Source organism: Notechis scutatus, chromosome 6 (assembly GCF_049901735.1).
Source record: "Notechis scutatus isolate UNSWTSFEM ecotype Mainland chromosome 6, rNotScu1.2, whole genome shotgun sequence".
Classification (NCBI taxonomy): domain Eukaryota; kingdom Metazoa; phylum Chordata; class Lepidosauria; order Squamata; family Elapidae; genus Notechis; species Notechis scutatus.
In genome coordinates this window covers 42585113-42600937 of record NC_142014.1, presented here as the reverse complement: position 1 = coordinate 42600937, position 15825 = coordinate 42585113, and positions in this window count along the sequence as shown.

The following is a 15825-nucleotide window of genomic DNA, read 5'->3' as shown; positions in this document are numbered from 1 at the left end:
TGATAGATGTATATTAAATGTATTAAGATTTATAGGATAATAATGTTGATAGATAGATAGATAGATAGATAGATAGATAGATAGATAGATAGATAGATTTCTTTATTGGTCAAGTGTGACTGGACACACAAAGAATTTGTCTTGGTGCAAATACTCTCAGCATACATAAAAGAAAAGATACATTTGTCAAGAGTCAAGAATCATTAGCTACAATGCTTAATGATAGTCATAGGGTACAATAAGTAATCAAATCATACTAGGAAACAGTCAATATAAATCATAAGGACACAAGGGACAGTTACAGTCATACAGTCACAAGTGGGAGTGGATGGGTGATAAGAAGTTATGAGAAGATTAACAATAATAGTAGTGCAGACTTTGTAAATAGTTGAACGGTGTTGAGGGAATTATTTGTTAAGCAGAGCAATGACTTTTGGGGAAAAACTGTCATTGTGTCTAGTCGTTCTGATGTGCAGTGCTCTATAGCGTCATTTTGAGGGAAGGAGTTGAAACAGTTTATGTCTGGGATGTGAGGGGTCTGTAAATATTTTCACAGCCCTCTTTTTGACTTGTGCAGTATACAGGTCCTCGATTGAAGTCAGGTTGGTAGTAATTGTTTTCTCTGCAGTCCTAATTATCCTCTGAAGTCTGTGTCTGTCCTGTTGGGTTGCAGAACCAAACCAGACAGTTATAGAGGTGCAGATGATAGACTCAATAATTCCTCTGTAGAACTGTATCAGCAGCTCCTTGGGCTTACAAAAGCTTTTGTAAAGCTTTCTCAGTTGGCGCAGAAAGAACATTCTTTGTTGTGCTTTTTTGATGACATTTTTGATGTTAGGTGTCCATTTTAGGTCATGTGATATAGTAGAACCTAGAAATGTCTCTACTGTTGATATCGTGTTGTCTAGTATTGTAAGAGGTGATAGTATGGGAGGGTTCCTTCTAAAGTCTACCACCATTTCTATGGTTTTGAGTGTGTTCAGTTCCAGATTGTTCCAGTTACACCACAAGGCAAGTTGTACAACCTCCTGTCTGTATGCGGATTTGTCATTGTCTCAAATGAGACCAATCACTGTTGTGTCATCAGCAAACTTCAGTATTTTAACAGATGGATCATTTGAGATGCAGTCATTGGTATATAGGGAGAAGAGAAGTGGAGAAAGGACACAGCCTTGGAGGGGCCCTATGCTATTTGTACAGGTATCAGATGTGATTCAGCCTAGCTTCACCTGCTGCTTCCTGTTTGTTAGGAAGCTTATGATCCACTTACAAGTGTGTTCAGGTACTCCTAGTTGGTTTAATTTACCACTAGTTGGTTTAATTTAATTTTGTAGATGTCAAAATGCTGTTGAAAAAGTGATTATGATTTGAGTTTTATTGGTGGAAAACACAAAAATATATTTAAAAAAGGGGGAAAGTTATTTAAATAATTAAAATAGTACAATATAAATATATACGACATCAAGTAAATCTGTTACTATGGATTTTAATAGGGTCCTTAATACACTTAGAGCCACAAGCCTGGGCACACAACCCAGTTTTATGGCCTTACAAAGGCCCAATAGAACTGGAATCATCCCAGATATCTAGAGAGAGAATATTCCAAAGGGCAGGGGCTATGATAGAGAAGGTACATCTCTTGGTTCCTGCCAGCTGACAATATTTCCACAATTCACAAAATACATTATACAAAAAGATAACTATTTGGTTGCCTTAATAAACTAGAAAGACAAAGAAGATTTGATTTTTTTTGTGGGTTTTCACACATAATAGTTTGTTCAATAGATTAAAATAAATTAATTATATGAACACTATAATGTAACTAACAAGGTCTTTGTGGAATATTGGATGTATGCACTACTGTAGTATGTCCTTTCCTGAAACTATGGTATATTGAACATAATAGGTCCTGCTAAAGTGGCAAGACCAAACTGGTAGTGTTAATAATTACCACTAGAAGCTATTTAAACTCTTTCTCTTCTTAAGTATTTGTTGTCACAAATGAATATGGACGAAGCCATGCTGAATAATTTCTCTACCTGCTGTTGGAAATAATAGATTGCCTCCCCTGTTTGCCTATATACTACATGAACGTCTGCAAGAAAAGAGATTTTGCCTATTCAGTCATGAAAGCTTCTTTCTGAGTAAGAATACTGATAGGGCAGATTTTTTTATCATTGTGAAAAGAAACAATAATTGTGACTTGCATTCCAAGTCTTTGTAACCCCATGTAAACCAAACAGAATCTTGAAGAAGATTCTCAATTCTCATCATGTCAGCCTTCCAAAGTAGACTAAACAGAAAACAGGCCAGATGATAATTCTTATTTATTTACTTTATTTTTAATATTTCTTAACTGCCGATCTTGCTGGGAGATGGTAAGCTTCATTAATTAAATCTTGCAAGTCTGAAAGTACAAATCTCCCACTGTCTTTATTTAGGCAGGTCCTGAGTTTCTTTCTCTGTCTCATTGTGTATCTGTAGACTCTCACTCCCCTTATCTAATCTTTCCATAGGCTCTTTCCCGTTTCCCGTGGTCTTTTCCACATACCATTACAGACAACTCCAGAGAAGTGGCTATGGTGTTGTGGGCAGTAATCAGTGGCCAAATAATTAACTCTGGCAATGAGAGTTCTCAGTTTAAGGAGAGACAGAAAGCACAGCTGAGTTGAGTGTCCAGGTGATGAGGAAGAGGCAACACACTGGCATCTGCAGTACAGCCTTTAAAGGACACCGGACTCGCTTGAAGTCTCAATTTCTTAATCACTTTCAGAAACAGTCCATTTGCAATTAAAGAGAGAACTTCTGAATGGCAGGAAGAAAAAAAACAACGGTGTATCAGCCTTCATTGCAGATCAAAGAAAGGAAAAAATAATAATTTTAAGAATTTAAAACTAACAGCAAAAAGCTGTTTTGTCAAAGCTGTCAAAGATTTTGACCTAAGAAAATTATGAACAGATGAACAGGAAGTTTGAATGTAAAGTGTTAACTGTTTGATGAAATGTGTTTGATAATTACTTGGAAAAAAGTAGATGAATAGTCCATATCTTTGTGGGAATGTTTATTTAGCATGAAAGGAATAAGACGGTGGATTTTACAAAACAAAAAGATAAATGTAATATGAAATAGACTGTATGATAAGAACTATGGAGCACCAGAGTGGACTAAAGCCTTAAGGATATAAAAATAGCAAGAGAGGGAGAGGCGGAGAGTTGTAGGAAGGAAGGAGGGAGAAAGGGAGTAGGAGAGAAAGGGAGTAGGAGAGAAAGGGAGAGGGAGAGGGGGAGGGGGAGAGAGAGAGACTGCTTTTCATTTTTACTTCTGTAACTGACTCAACTTTTGGTTTTGGATTACAAATAAGAAGGGCAACCACTAGAAAGGCAGCAAAATGGTGAATGTAGGAGAAGTTTGTTAAAACAATAGATAGAACAACTGACAGATTATTCCAGAGACATTGCAACAAAATGTTTGAAGTGACAGGGAGAAAAGTATCTGAAGCTGTCAAATTTAAATTCAGTTTTATTTAATGGAATTTCTAAAGAATATACTTAGCATTTTGTATGTTTTTTAAAAACCAATGTTCTTTTCTGGGAAAAGGAGAGCATTTTCAAATTTTAAACTGGTTCTTACCTCAGGTTAACTCAATGGCCCCCAACCTTTTGGGCACCAGAGACTGGTTCTACAGAGAGGTTTTTTCACAGATTGGAGGGGGCATAGATTCATGTGCTGCCTGCATCTTGGGATGGAGCTTCATTTGTTTGCATGGCCCAGTTTCTGGCATGCCATGGACTGGTGCCAGTTCGGGGACCAGGGGTTGGGGACCCCTGGACTAGCTCTTATTTACAGTATACTTGTCCTGGATGCTTTAGAATTGTCCTACATAAATCTCCCTGTAAAGAGGAAAAAATGTGCAAAGAACCAGAATTAACTAAACCTCATTATTTATAATTCACTACCAACACAAATATGTGCTTCAATTATATAATAAAACACCTGTATTTCTTCCAAACATCACATTGTTCATATTGACTGATTGCTGCAACACACTGTTTTTTTTTTAATCTGACACTATTTTCTAAAAAAATTATACGTGTCTCTTCTGCAGACCTACTGACAGATAATCTCTAATGGGTTCAGATCAATTAAGTCTGTCAATACCTATAATGTGTGATATTTGGGGAAAAGCTACATCAAGTGAAATAGTGGAGTACTAATGCATTTGCCATAATTACAGCCAGTTGCAATATGATTATCTGGCAGACTATTAATCAGTACTTTGGATATTTTTTCATTATGTACTTCTTGGAAGGTTTGTTGTAAGAATCAAGAAGGTGGCAGTACAACATGAGCAAGAATTATGTAAATCTCTGCAGCTTTCTGGAATGAGGATGAAGTGTAAATGCAATAAATAAGGCAGAAAACACCACACAGAAGGATAAAATGTGTTATTACTTAAGGAAGAAACAACAACATTTTTATATCAAATACATTACAAGTTTCTGTTTGAAAAGTTAAATTTAGAATCTTGAGGAGAAAAAGAAAGGTTATATCCATTTGCTTACATTTATTCATTGAAAATATTCCTGATTGTTTTGTTTCTTTTTAAAAAAATCCTTTCTATCTGTTCCCAGGAGATACCAAAACATATATCAAATATTTGGTTTGCTTTTCTAAATACTTATCAGTTCCCTCTCATGGACTATTTTATCCTCTATTGAATTCTGGATGATCAGTGGAGCCGTTAAAACAAAATATGCTAATATTGCTTAAGATTCTTCATTTAATTATACAGTACTCTTTTTAAAGATGAATTATTAACCACTCTAGTTGCTACAATTGTTTTCAAAATAATACTATATACAATACTATATACTCATCTTTTTAAATTGGTTCCTTTTCCAATGAATATCAAAATCTAAAATCAAGGACAGAGCTGTAGCCTGTATTTCTTAATTTTGCCTTTATTTTGGAAAAATTAAGCTTCTCTGAATTAGAAGCAATAATTTAGACTTGACAACATTTGTGTTACAATGATGTGTTTTCTCAGTTTTACCATTTTAAAGTGTAGTCAGGATTTATTTTTGTCTAGACATGCATAGTATTGGAGTACTCATCTGAGTGAGAGGAAAAGGGAAAATTACGATGATCTCAAGATTACAATGAAAAATGGATAACACTGCAGGCAAAGTAAAAAGTACACATAAAAAAGATCCATTTTTCAAAGGTGAAACCGTTGCTGAACATTAACTTTTGGGTTTTTTTGTACTTTATTTACTACATTTAATGAGTGAGAATCCAATTTTTTACTACACCCACAGAAATCAAGCAAGATTGTCAGGTTGGATAGCTTCTTGTAAATTTCAGCAAAGCTGAAGTTTAACACACACAGAGACACACTATGCCAGTCAATTTCAGCCATGGCTAGACCACAAAGGGATTATGAGGAAAACACGATATCTCAAAGAAAGCTCAGCCAAAACCATAATCTTCCCTTTTAGCTGACTGGATTAATTTCTAGATACTGTTCAATCAACCATATTCAATTCATATTCATTCAATTCACCCATATTCAAACAACCAAACCTCTAGTTTCATTCCCATGCAGGCATTAACTATAATGAAAAGTTAGAAATCAATGCCTCCCCCATCCATATCACTATGAGAAGAGTTAAATTAAATAATATTTTAATGGTTCATTGCTTCTTATTTTATTTTGATAAACCAGAAAGGAATTTAAAATCATATATTTTGATCTCTTCAGACTCTTAGCTTCGTACTAAGTACATGTGGTATAAATAAGCATTAAAAATATATGTGCATGGGGACAAATGAAAAGATATGACTAAATTAAATGCACATTTTTAACAAAATCATCTCTTTTAAACAGTAAATGAAAAAAGTTAAAATCTTAACTTTTAGCTTAGTTTAAGTGAACTAAATAGGAGAAAAGAACACTTGTCACTGTTGGAGAAAAATTACGTGATTTCAATGACGTCTTGCCCTGAGTGTTATTTTTATTTCACACAATACCAGTTTTAATATCTGATCTACCATTTAAACAATGATAAAAAGAGATATCTAAATTTGTGAAGCAGGGGAAAACAATTTTAGTTATAATGGTTTCCATTATAGTTCAGTTAAATATACAGTAAGGTTTTACAAGATGCGTAAGAAATATTGGGCTTACCTGATCTGTAATTATACTTTGCAGCCTACTGTGTGTTCCAATGAAAGAATGGAGAAACAAAAGGCTTTTAGAGTTAGATGAGCATGGCTTAAAATATAGCATGGATATCTATAATACAAAAAAACTAAGGTTAATATAGATTTTGTTAGTCATGCCACTGTGAGAATATGAAAAGACTTAAGCCTGAGTTGTGCTTCAAAATAACTTTGTGACTGTCAACACACAAAGCATTTTATAGAAGAGAAATGATTACTAAAGATACATGATTAACTTACTCTGATATATTAGAATTTTGTGAAGGAGAATACAGAATAAAAATATGACAATAGTTGACAGTAGAAGAATGTTAATGTCAATGGGTTTCTTCCATACATTTTTAGAAATATGTAAACAAGATAAAAGAACTTTTGGTTTTGAATACTGTAAGATTCAATTTGAAATGGAATTGTGTACAAACGAGGAACATAATGCTAAAATGTATAATTCATTTAATAAAATATGAAACAGGTGAATAAATGAATGGGTATATCATAGAACTTTGATTATAATATGCAGATGGATTAATTGGAGAAAATGTGATTAAAAGGACTGAAATTTATATTGTAGTTTTAAATATAATTGTTACAAAATGATGTAAACTGATACATTTCCCTGGAAAATTGTCTAGAATATATAAAGGTTTTTAGGACTTATACTGGAAATGTAATCAACAAGAAGGGACATTTTATCAAGCTTGGTGGACAAGTAAAAAAGCCTGAAAATTTTGAACTCAGTTACATATAAATAAAATTTTAAAGATTCATATACAAGACTTTTCTTTTGCGATTGATGGAAAAAGTCTGGGGAAAAAGTCATAGTGCAAGACTATTGAATGCACAAAGGTGGAAAGGTGCGATTTTATCCACAATGGAAGAATGAATGGTGAAGATGATGGAACTTGCTGAGATGGCCAAATTGACACTTTTAATTAGAGATAGGACATTGCCTAAGTTTAATGATGACTAAAAACCCCTTATTGACCTCTTGTCGAAACAGAAAAAATGAAGTTATGGTATACATTTTATTAGAATAAAAATAATAGAATTTAGAAAAAATATAAATAATGTTGTATCCATAGAGTAAGAGTTTAATTTACAGTTATATTTATAATGACTACAAAAGATCAGCTGTCACTTCTTTTTTCCTTTGATTTTTACACTTTTGTTTTTGTCCTTTTCTTCTTTCTTCTTTCTCATTCTAAACCATTAGTTTTTATTAACTTTTTTTTTTCATTTGAAATATTAGTTCTTGTTAATTTTTATTTTATACAAAAAAATTCACAAGCCTATTTTCTAAAGTAAGGCCAAAAATTTATTTTAAAGTTCCCCCGTTTCAAGTTAAGTCTCTTAACATCAGACCCTAAAACTTAAGGAAATCCAAACTAAAATGTGTATTTAACATGAAAGATTTTCTGTTCATAGTCAATTAGACAGAGGCTTGTAATGACAAAAGATGTGAAGGATCCAGTTCACCCCAATCCTTTATATGTGTCAGTTTAATTTTATTGTTGACATTGATTAATACGGTGGGCACAATTCAGTGAACTAAAACTTTATCCTGTGACATTGTATATTATCTGTGGTAAAAATGCTGGACAGCAGGGAACAGCTTTATCCAATAAAGGATCTTACATCTGATATATTTGAATTTCTGAATGAAAACAGGTATTGCATACATCTTTCTGTCAAAAATTTTCAGAGGTTTTGGAGAATGCAAACATGTGGATTTATTCTTTGACTATAGTGCTCTAAAAGGGCTACTACAGAAAGGAATCCTGAAACTTGAATTTAATTTAATAAGTACTTGAGGTTGAAAGTCTTGAGAGAAATCAGATTAATAGGGCAATAATTGCTATGGTATTATTATGCCTTTTGGTTGTTTTTACTATCATTCATTAAGTTTCATGTTTATAATTCAGATGAGTTAGCTAATAATTCCAAAATCCTAATGTTTAGAAAATTTAATCTCTTCAACTAATATCCCTCAAATTATTTTGTCCTCTCAGGGAGTCCTTCACAAGTTTAACTTTTCTTCAATTTTAGCATCATTTTATCTTCTTCCAAAATCTTATTTATAATAAAATCTTTATTGTAGACAAATCATTCAGTCTTGGTCAAGATAAAAACATGCATACAACAGAAAAATATGTATATATATTTCAACATTTAAATAAGCTAATTTAATCATCCACCTTGTTGCTTTTAAGTCTTGATGTTTATTCTTTTTAAGTAGTGTTTCAAAAGCTTATTTCTTTTCATTTCTCTATCTTTTTTCATAAATATCAGAGAGTCAGAAGAATGTCCAAGTTGAAATCCACACATCCAATTGCCTTTTCTGATTCATTATTTGTATATCCCTTTCAGATATTCAAATATCAGCCAGTTTGATTTGAAAGTCCTGTGTATTGTCTTTACCAGTATTATTCGTATTGCTTATCATTTTAAAATCCCTGTCCAATACAGCCTGATTCTCAACTGGATCATCTTCTATCAAAAAATATTGAACAATAAATGGATTCAGGATTCAATCTAGTGGGATATGACTTGAAACCTCAAATCCGGTTTGATAAAAAAAAAAATTGATATTCACTGTCTCAGAATGATTTCCAAACAACTATGTTTTCACTGAATGTTACCCAGGCCAACACTAATTAGTTTGTTAATCATAAACCGGTGGAATATATGCCAGATATAGATCCAGGAGTGTCATATAGTTTATAAAGCAGTAGTTTTGGATGGACAAATATTCAGATGAAACTTTAGGAAATGAATGTCTACATCTCCCTCTATTTTCTATAAACAACCAGCTTGATCCATTTCTTTTTGAGACTTGAAGACAATGTGTGTTTCTGTGCATGTTGTATAGGTGACTTCTTAAAGATCCTTGGGTCTCTGTTGAGTTTTCCTTTACAAACGTCTTAGATCAGGGCTTTCAAACTCCCAGCCACATGCACCATGCCCCATTTAGCAAAGGGGGAAAAAGTCCCAATACATTAAGTGAAGCCACTGTGACAACATGAATTTGACACCGCTGTCCTAGATGGTTCATTATCAGTGGATTTATTCAGTTAAGTAGTAAAGAAACGACTCATACACTCTTATGATGAGTTTTGAAACATTAATTGAATCTAAGTTTTCCTGTGTTTTATCCTAAAGTAGGAGTGAGTAAAAACAGACTATCAGCAGGACTGGCATAAGACAATTGGGCAATTTCTGCAGCCAAAGCTTCAACTGCAAATATAATTAGTAAGACTTTGCCAATCCCTAATATAAAGTTATATTGCCTTTTGAATCTGATAGCAAATTTGAGCAAGAAGAAAAGGAGTATAAAAGATTTGGGATTTATTTTATCAATGGTTAGATAGAAAAGTAAGAAATTGAACAGTAATGATATATTATATACTGTATATCTGCCTTTGGATTATGGATTTCCTGTCTGGCCGCTCACAGAGGGTCAGATTAGGTAATCATACCTCTTCAGCCCTTATTCTTAACACTGGTACACCACAGGGTTGTGTGTTGAGTCCCTTACTCTATACTCTTTATGTGCATGACTGTATTCCCACTCACGCTAGTAACACTATTGCTAAATTTGCAGATAATACAACAGTGGTGAGACTTATCTCCAGGGGGGATAAGTCTGCCTACTGAGATAAGGTAGACCAGTTGCTTTCATGGTGTGGAGACAATAACTTGGTCCTCAACACCAATAAGACCAAAGAACTTATAGTGGACTATAGAAGGAACAGATCAGACATCCAGCCCTTGCTTATCAAGAGCATGGAGACCGAGTGGAGCAAGTGGCCAGTTTTAAGTTTCCGGGTGTTACCCTAAAAGAGGACTTGACCTGGGGTGCTCACATTTCAGCCCTGGTCAAAAGGCCCCAGCAAAGATTATACTACCTGAGACTTCTCAGAAAACAACAACGGAAAGAAAAACTGCTGGTGACCTTCTACCGCTGCACCGTAGAGAACATTTTAACATACTGCACCTCTGTATGGTTTGCCAATTGCACAGTGGCAGATAGGAAAGCACTCCAGAGGGTTAATGTCATTGCCCAGAAGATCATTGGTTGCCCTCTCCCCTCTTTGGAAGAGCTTTATAGCTCCTGCTGCCTTAAGAAAGTTCAAAACATTCTCAAAGATCCATCTCATCCTGGGAACCCCTTTTTTGAACTATTACCATCTGGCAGATGGCACAGAATAATAAAAACAAGGACAAATCGGCTGAAAAACAGCTTCTATCCCAGGGTAGTAGCTCTTTTGAATTTTGCTGTATAGTGCAGTATTGGTGCGGTGTCGGGCGTTTTCAGTTCAATGTGTGGAGGGTGAAGGATGTGTGTTTATTTTCATGGTCATGATGTGTACTGAAGATGGTGTTTGATTTTGTTGTACAAGGTGCAATGACAATAAAGTAAAACTAAAACAAACTTATAACTGATTATTTTTAATAAGTTATATCATGAATAAAATTTAGTAAGAATTGGGATTTGCTCTTAAAGATAACTTGGAATTGAAATTAAAAATTTAATGACAGTACAATAATGATTAATATGATATGGAAAGATGATTAATACAACTTTTATAAATATAAAGTTAAGAGGAAAAGATTATAGATATTATGCACAGGATATATGTACCAAATCGACACACTGTACAATTGAAAGAAGGTTTTATTTGTTGTTCTGTATGTTTATTTGTATGTTTGTTATAAAAAATAAAAAAAACTTTTATTAAAAAAAATCTGTATATGCTTGGCTAATGGATAGACATATATTTTTAGTAGTGATGTGATAACTTCAGCAAATAACATGCCAATAATTGCACACCTACAGTCCCTAAACCTTTGATGTAGTACATTGATGATTATTATAAATTACAGCTCCTGATTTATAGAGACAAATAGACAAAATGTGGCTTTATGACAAATAACTGTATTTAACACCATTATAATTTCATTTTTTAAAAAGAAAAAGAAAGCCATATTTGGTCAGTTACTCAGTGAAAGAACAAATCTCAGAAAATAGGAATCCATGGGTTATAAATAAAATCTTCTAAAAGGCAATAATAACTAATTTCCTAGGAGAATGGATTTATCTACTTGTTAAGCCAGGCATTTGACCTACCTAGGTCAGGGGTGTCAATTTTGCATCGTCACGGCAGCATAAAGTAATGTATCCCAATCTTTTTCTCCTTTGCTAAAGCGGGCATAGGCATGGCCAGCAGATGATGCACCTGGCCAGCAGGCCATGAGTTTGATAGCTCTGACCTAGGTCATTTTTTAAAAAAAACAAAAAACAATTTTATTGATTTTCAAAGACAATACACAAACAAACAAAACATAAAATATAAAAACATAGAACATCTTTTCTGAAAGCTGCTTGATCCCAGGTTACAACTCTTCATACAGACACAAATTCAAATTCATATTCATTTTATATACCATTCCATATCTTATTACCATTTTCAATTTTCTATATAACTTCTCACCTCTTTTAACTTTCTTAGTTTTATTTTATTTATCTCATCTCAGTTCAAATCATAATACTTATTATTCTTTGTCTGTTCTGTTTCCAGTATCCATTTATCTTTTCTCTTTAAACAAAACTTCTCCTATACACTGATTGGAGTATGATGCCTTTAACTCTTTCCCCTAAATTTATAATACTTAATATAATACATAACTTGCATTGGGATTCTGTTTAGTACATTCTAAAATTACACAATGTTTTTTATAGAAAATTTTTTTATAGGTATATGATGTAATTAAAACAACTATCAATGCCAATACAAATCTAATCATTAATATTAATATTCATTTATATCTTAAACACTTTACACGTTACTTTTCAATTAACAGTTGTTAATTGAATCATGTGGTTGTTAATTGAATCTGACTCCGCCCATTGATTTTGTTTGTTGGAAGCTGGCTTGGAAAGTTACAAATGGTGATCACATGATTCCAGGACAGTGCAACTGTCATAAATACATGCCAGTTGCCAAGTGTCCGAATTTTGACCACATCACCGTGGAGAGGGTGTGATGGTCGTAAGTGTGAAAACCAGTCATAGGTGCTGTTTTTAAAGTGCTGTTGTAACTTTGAATGATCATTAAATGAATTGTTGTAAGTCGAGGACCACTTGTATGGCAAAAATTACAGATTTCAAATCTATCTATTTTTTTTTCTTTTAGAATTTAATAAAATGATACCATGGACAACTTGACAAAATTTCATAAATTGGTATAATTTGTTCTTTCTCTTATGATGTTATAACTATTTACTAGTCTGCAAATTTGCTTTTCAAAAGTTGTAATGATATTTCTGCTCCCTACCTTAGACTCTGGATCATCTGTGTCTTGCTGGCTGCCAAGAAAGTAGATTTTCATTATTAGCACCTCAGCAGCTACACAAAATCCCAAAGACTTGATTTGGACAAGTGTGCACTGTTCCAAAAACAAATACATTCTTGTCACAAAATTATACAATTTATGTCATTTACCTAATCATGTGCAGATGTTAATAATAAAACTAGTTCAATTTCAGATTTTGAAATCTGCTTTCTGAATATCCCTCTTATGAGGCCAGTATAGAACTAAGTAGCAACATCTGAAAATTAATATTTTGTGGGCATTTAGAGAAATATTTCCATCAACCAACTTCAAAATTACAATGTGTTGAACTGAAGTAAATTGAGAATTCCATACACAGCAGGCGTATTCAGCAACAATCATCAGTGAAGCAAACAGAGAAATAAAATATTATATTCATGGTAATGAGATCCATGCAGAATTCTTTACAGTCATTAAAACCTAGAATGCAACAAATAAATTTCAGCTAAGTAAAGCCAGAAGGGTTACTCTAAGATGAAGAACTATTATTTAGTTAGGAAGAGGAAACTAGACAAGAAAACAAATGTTCTTGCATTTTTTAAATGGACTATGAAATTTGTTCACTAGCTACTGAAGACTTCACTGTATCCCTAAGGAGCTATTACTGCTATCTGTTTTGCCACCTGCCAGTTTGTGGTGTTTTCTCTAGTAAGAAACATTTTGCTGTTGTATCTTTGCAAACATTTGACATAATAAAATATTTACAGATGACTTAGCAAATCATCTTATTAACTATTTCCATAATACAAATGGCTAAAATTTGCACTTATGAGTTTAATAAATGTTAAGAATATGTTTAAAAACAAAATACAAGTAAGTTACTAATAATCATTAAAAAAAAACATTTAGAAAGATACCTCCAACTTCTCTCATGCTCCCAGGTATTTCACATTCATTTGTTTCAAAGATTAAACCTAGGATACATTTTTCTCCTACCTCAGGGGAATAACTGAATTAATATGTTGTAGCCAAAATAATAACTTATACTATCTTAAAATCTAAGCAATTTATTATTTTTAAGGCTTGTATGGAGACAGTCTACCTCAAATCCATATTGGCATTGCCGCTACATTCTGAGGTTATTGTTCTATTTAAGATACATAAAAATACATTTATTTCTCTTAAAACAAAGCTACATCTTCTGCTGCGTAGATGTACTATGTATACAGCACATGTGTATTTTGTATTTACACATGTACCATTTAAGAATATCACAATAAGAAACCATAAGCTTTATTTAGAGCTCAAGTCCTGATATCCTAAAAATTAATAAAAATTCTAGCAACATTGATTTACAGTTTAGGACCAATTATTGTTACACATCAGCTTTTGCCTTGATGGCTTTTACATGTATTCTTGTTTTATGTTATTTACATTTTGATTCTAAATTATGTTAAGCAGGCCAGAGTCATCACAGTAAGATGGGCAGCCACATAAATTGTTTTTATAAATAAATGAGATGTCATCTTTATTAGGCAATAAGTAAAAGTATCCAACAGAATGAAAACAAAAGGATTTGCCCTGATTTATTATTTATGTTTATATTATTTGTATTTTATTTATTTTCTTCTGAGCTCATTTAAGATTCCTTCTTTATGTCATTCCCACAATAACCCTATAAGATAGGTTTGTTTGAGAAAGAATAACTGTCACTCAATTAATTACCATGGTTCAAGAATCTAGGACTCTGAGCCTAGGTATCTCCCCAATTTTAGTCCAAAACTTAATTATACCATTGAACCTAAGTACCTCCCCAATTTTAGTCCAAAACTCAATGATACCATTATACTGATTACATTTTTGAACAATAAATCTACCAAATAAATGTGTGAGAGACATGAAGGATAAAGTTGAATATATATTACATCATGGATTATTTAGTAAAATTTTGTGAAATAAACCAGAATTGACTGGGTTCACACTTAATACATAAACAATGGTTACAAACTCATAGTGGCTGAGTTCATACAATATGCCAAAGAACAAAAGATAGAGGTAAAGGTAAATAAAGTGAAACATAGTACAATATATCTTAGTATGGTATTTCAATCCAGTCTTACAATTTAAAATTCCTTTGGTTATTTTGGATCAGATAAAATCTCTTAGCTTTTTCTAAATTATAGCTTAGTCACAAGCCTATCACATGTCTGCTTTAAGAATTAAATGGAAGAGAAACAAGCAAGCCACACTTCTTTTGACTTTATAAAATGGTATTAACTGCCTTGGATGAATATTTACAGCTAGAACCTAAATGAAAACAGCTGAGCTCCCCCTGAAAAGCTTTACTGGTAACTGACATTGGACAAAGATAACAACTTGTCCTGAGTCATTTTTCTTTTTAAACAAGTCAACCGTGATTAAGTTTAACTCAATTTTCTGGATTCCAAAGTAAAGTTAACAAAGCAATATGAATTTTATAGCATCATAGACTATAAAGTTTATAAGCTTATTGAATAGTTCTTTTCAATACGAAATTGTTAATGTTCACTTATAATCTACTTGCCTGTAATTTGAAATTTGCTGCAAACAAGTCTGTCCTGACTTCCACAATGTAATAATTATTGCATCTCCATCCAGTTTGCTGTTTCTTCTTTTACGTCCAGCTTATACCTCCAGCTGTTGTTCAAAATTGTCTCTTTATTTACAGGTCCATTATCACACTAGTCATTTCATCTGGCCATGTTTATTCATTGAAGTCCTTCTAACATAGGGTCCAGAACAAAATTAAATAGAAATGGGATAGAAAGTCACCTTCTTCTTGTGCCATATCTGTCATCAGACATGGGAAAACATGTTGACGATTTTAAATAAATAAGAACTGATAACTCTTTAATCTTAATTCTATAGTTTTGCAGATGTAACCTTTCTTTCTATCCTTCCTCAGAGATATCAAACATCAGTTTTTGTTCAGATTCTGATCCCCCAAAATCCCCCAAGTATTTAGAATGATGTGATATATAAATTTTCCAAATAATTAAAAATAAGCATTACGATCATATTTTCTTACCTTAAATTAAGCAATGTAACATTTCTTTATACCTAATATTGGGACAGTTATATTGGTATTATTCTTCTCAACCAACTTTGTATCCATATAATGTTAATATAACCATTTTGTCAACTTCTATACTAAGATTTCATTCCCACTTCTATCCAATGATCAACTAAACTCCAAAGCCACTCATATATGATAGAGCATGCAGCCAAGCAG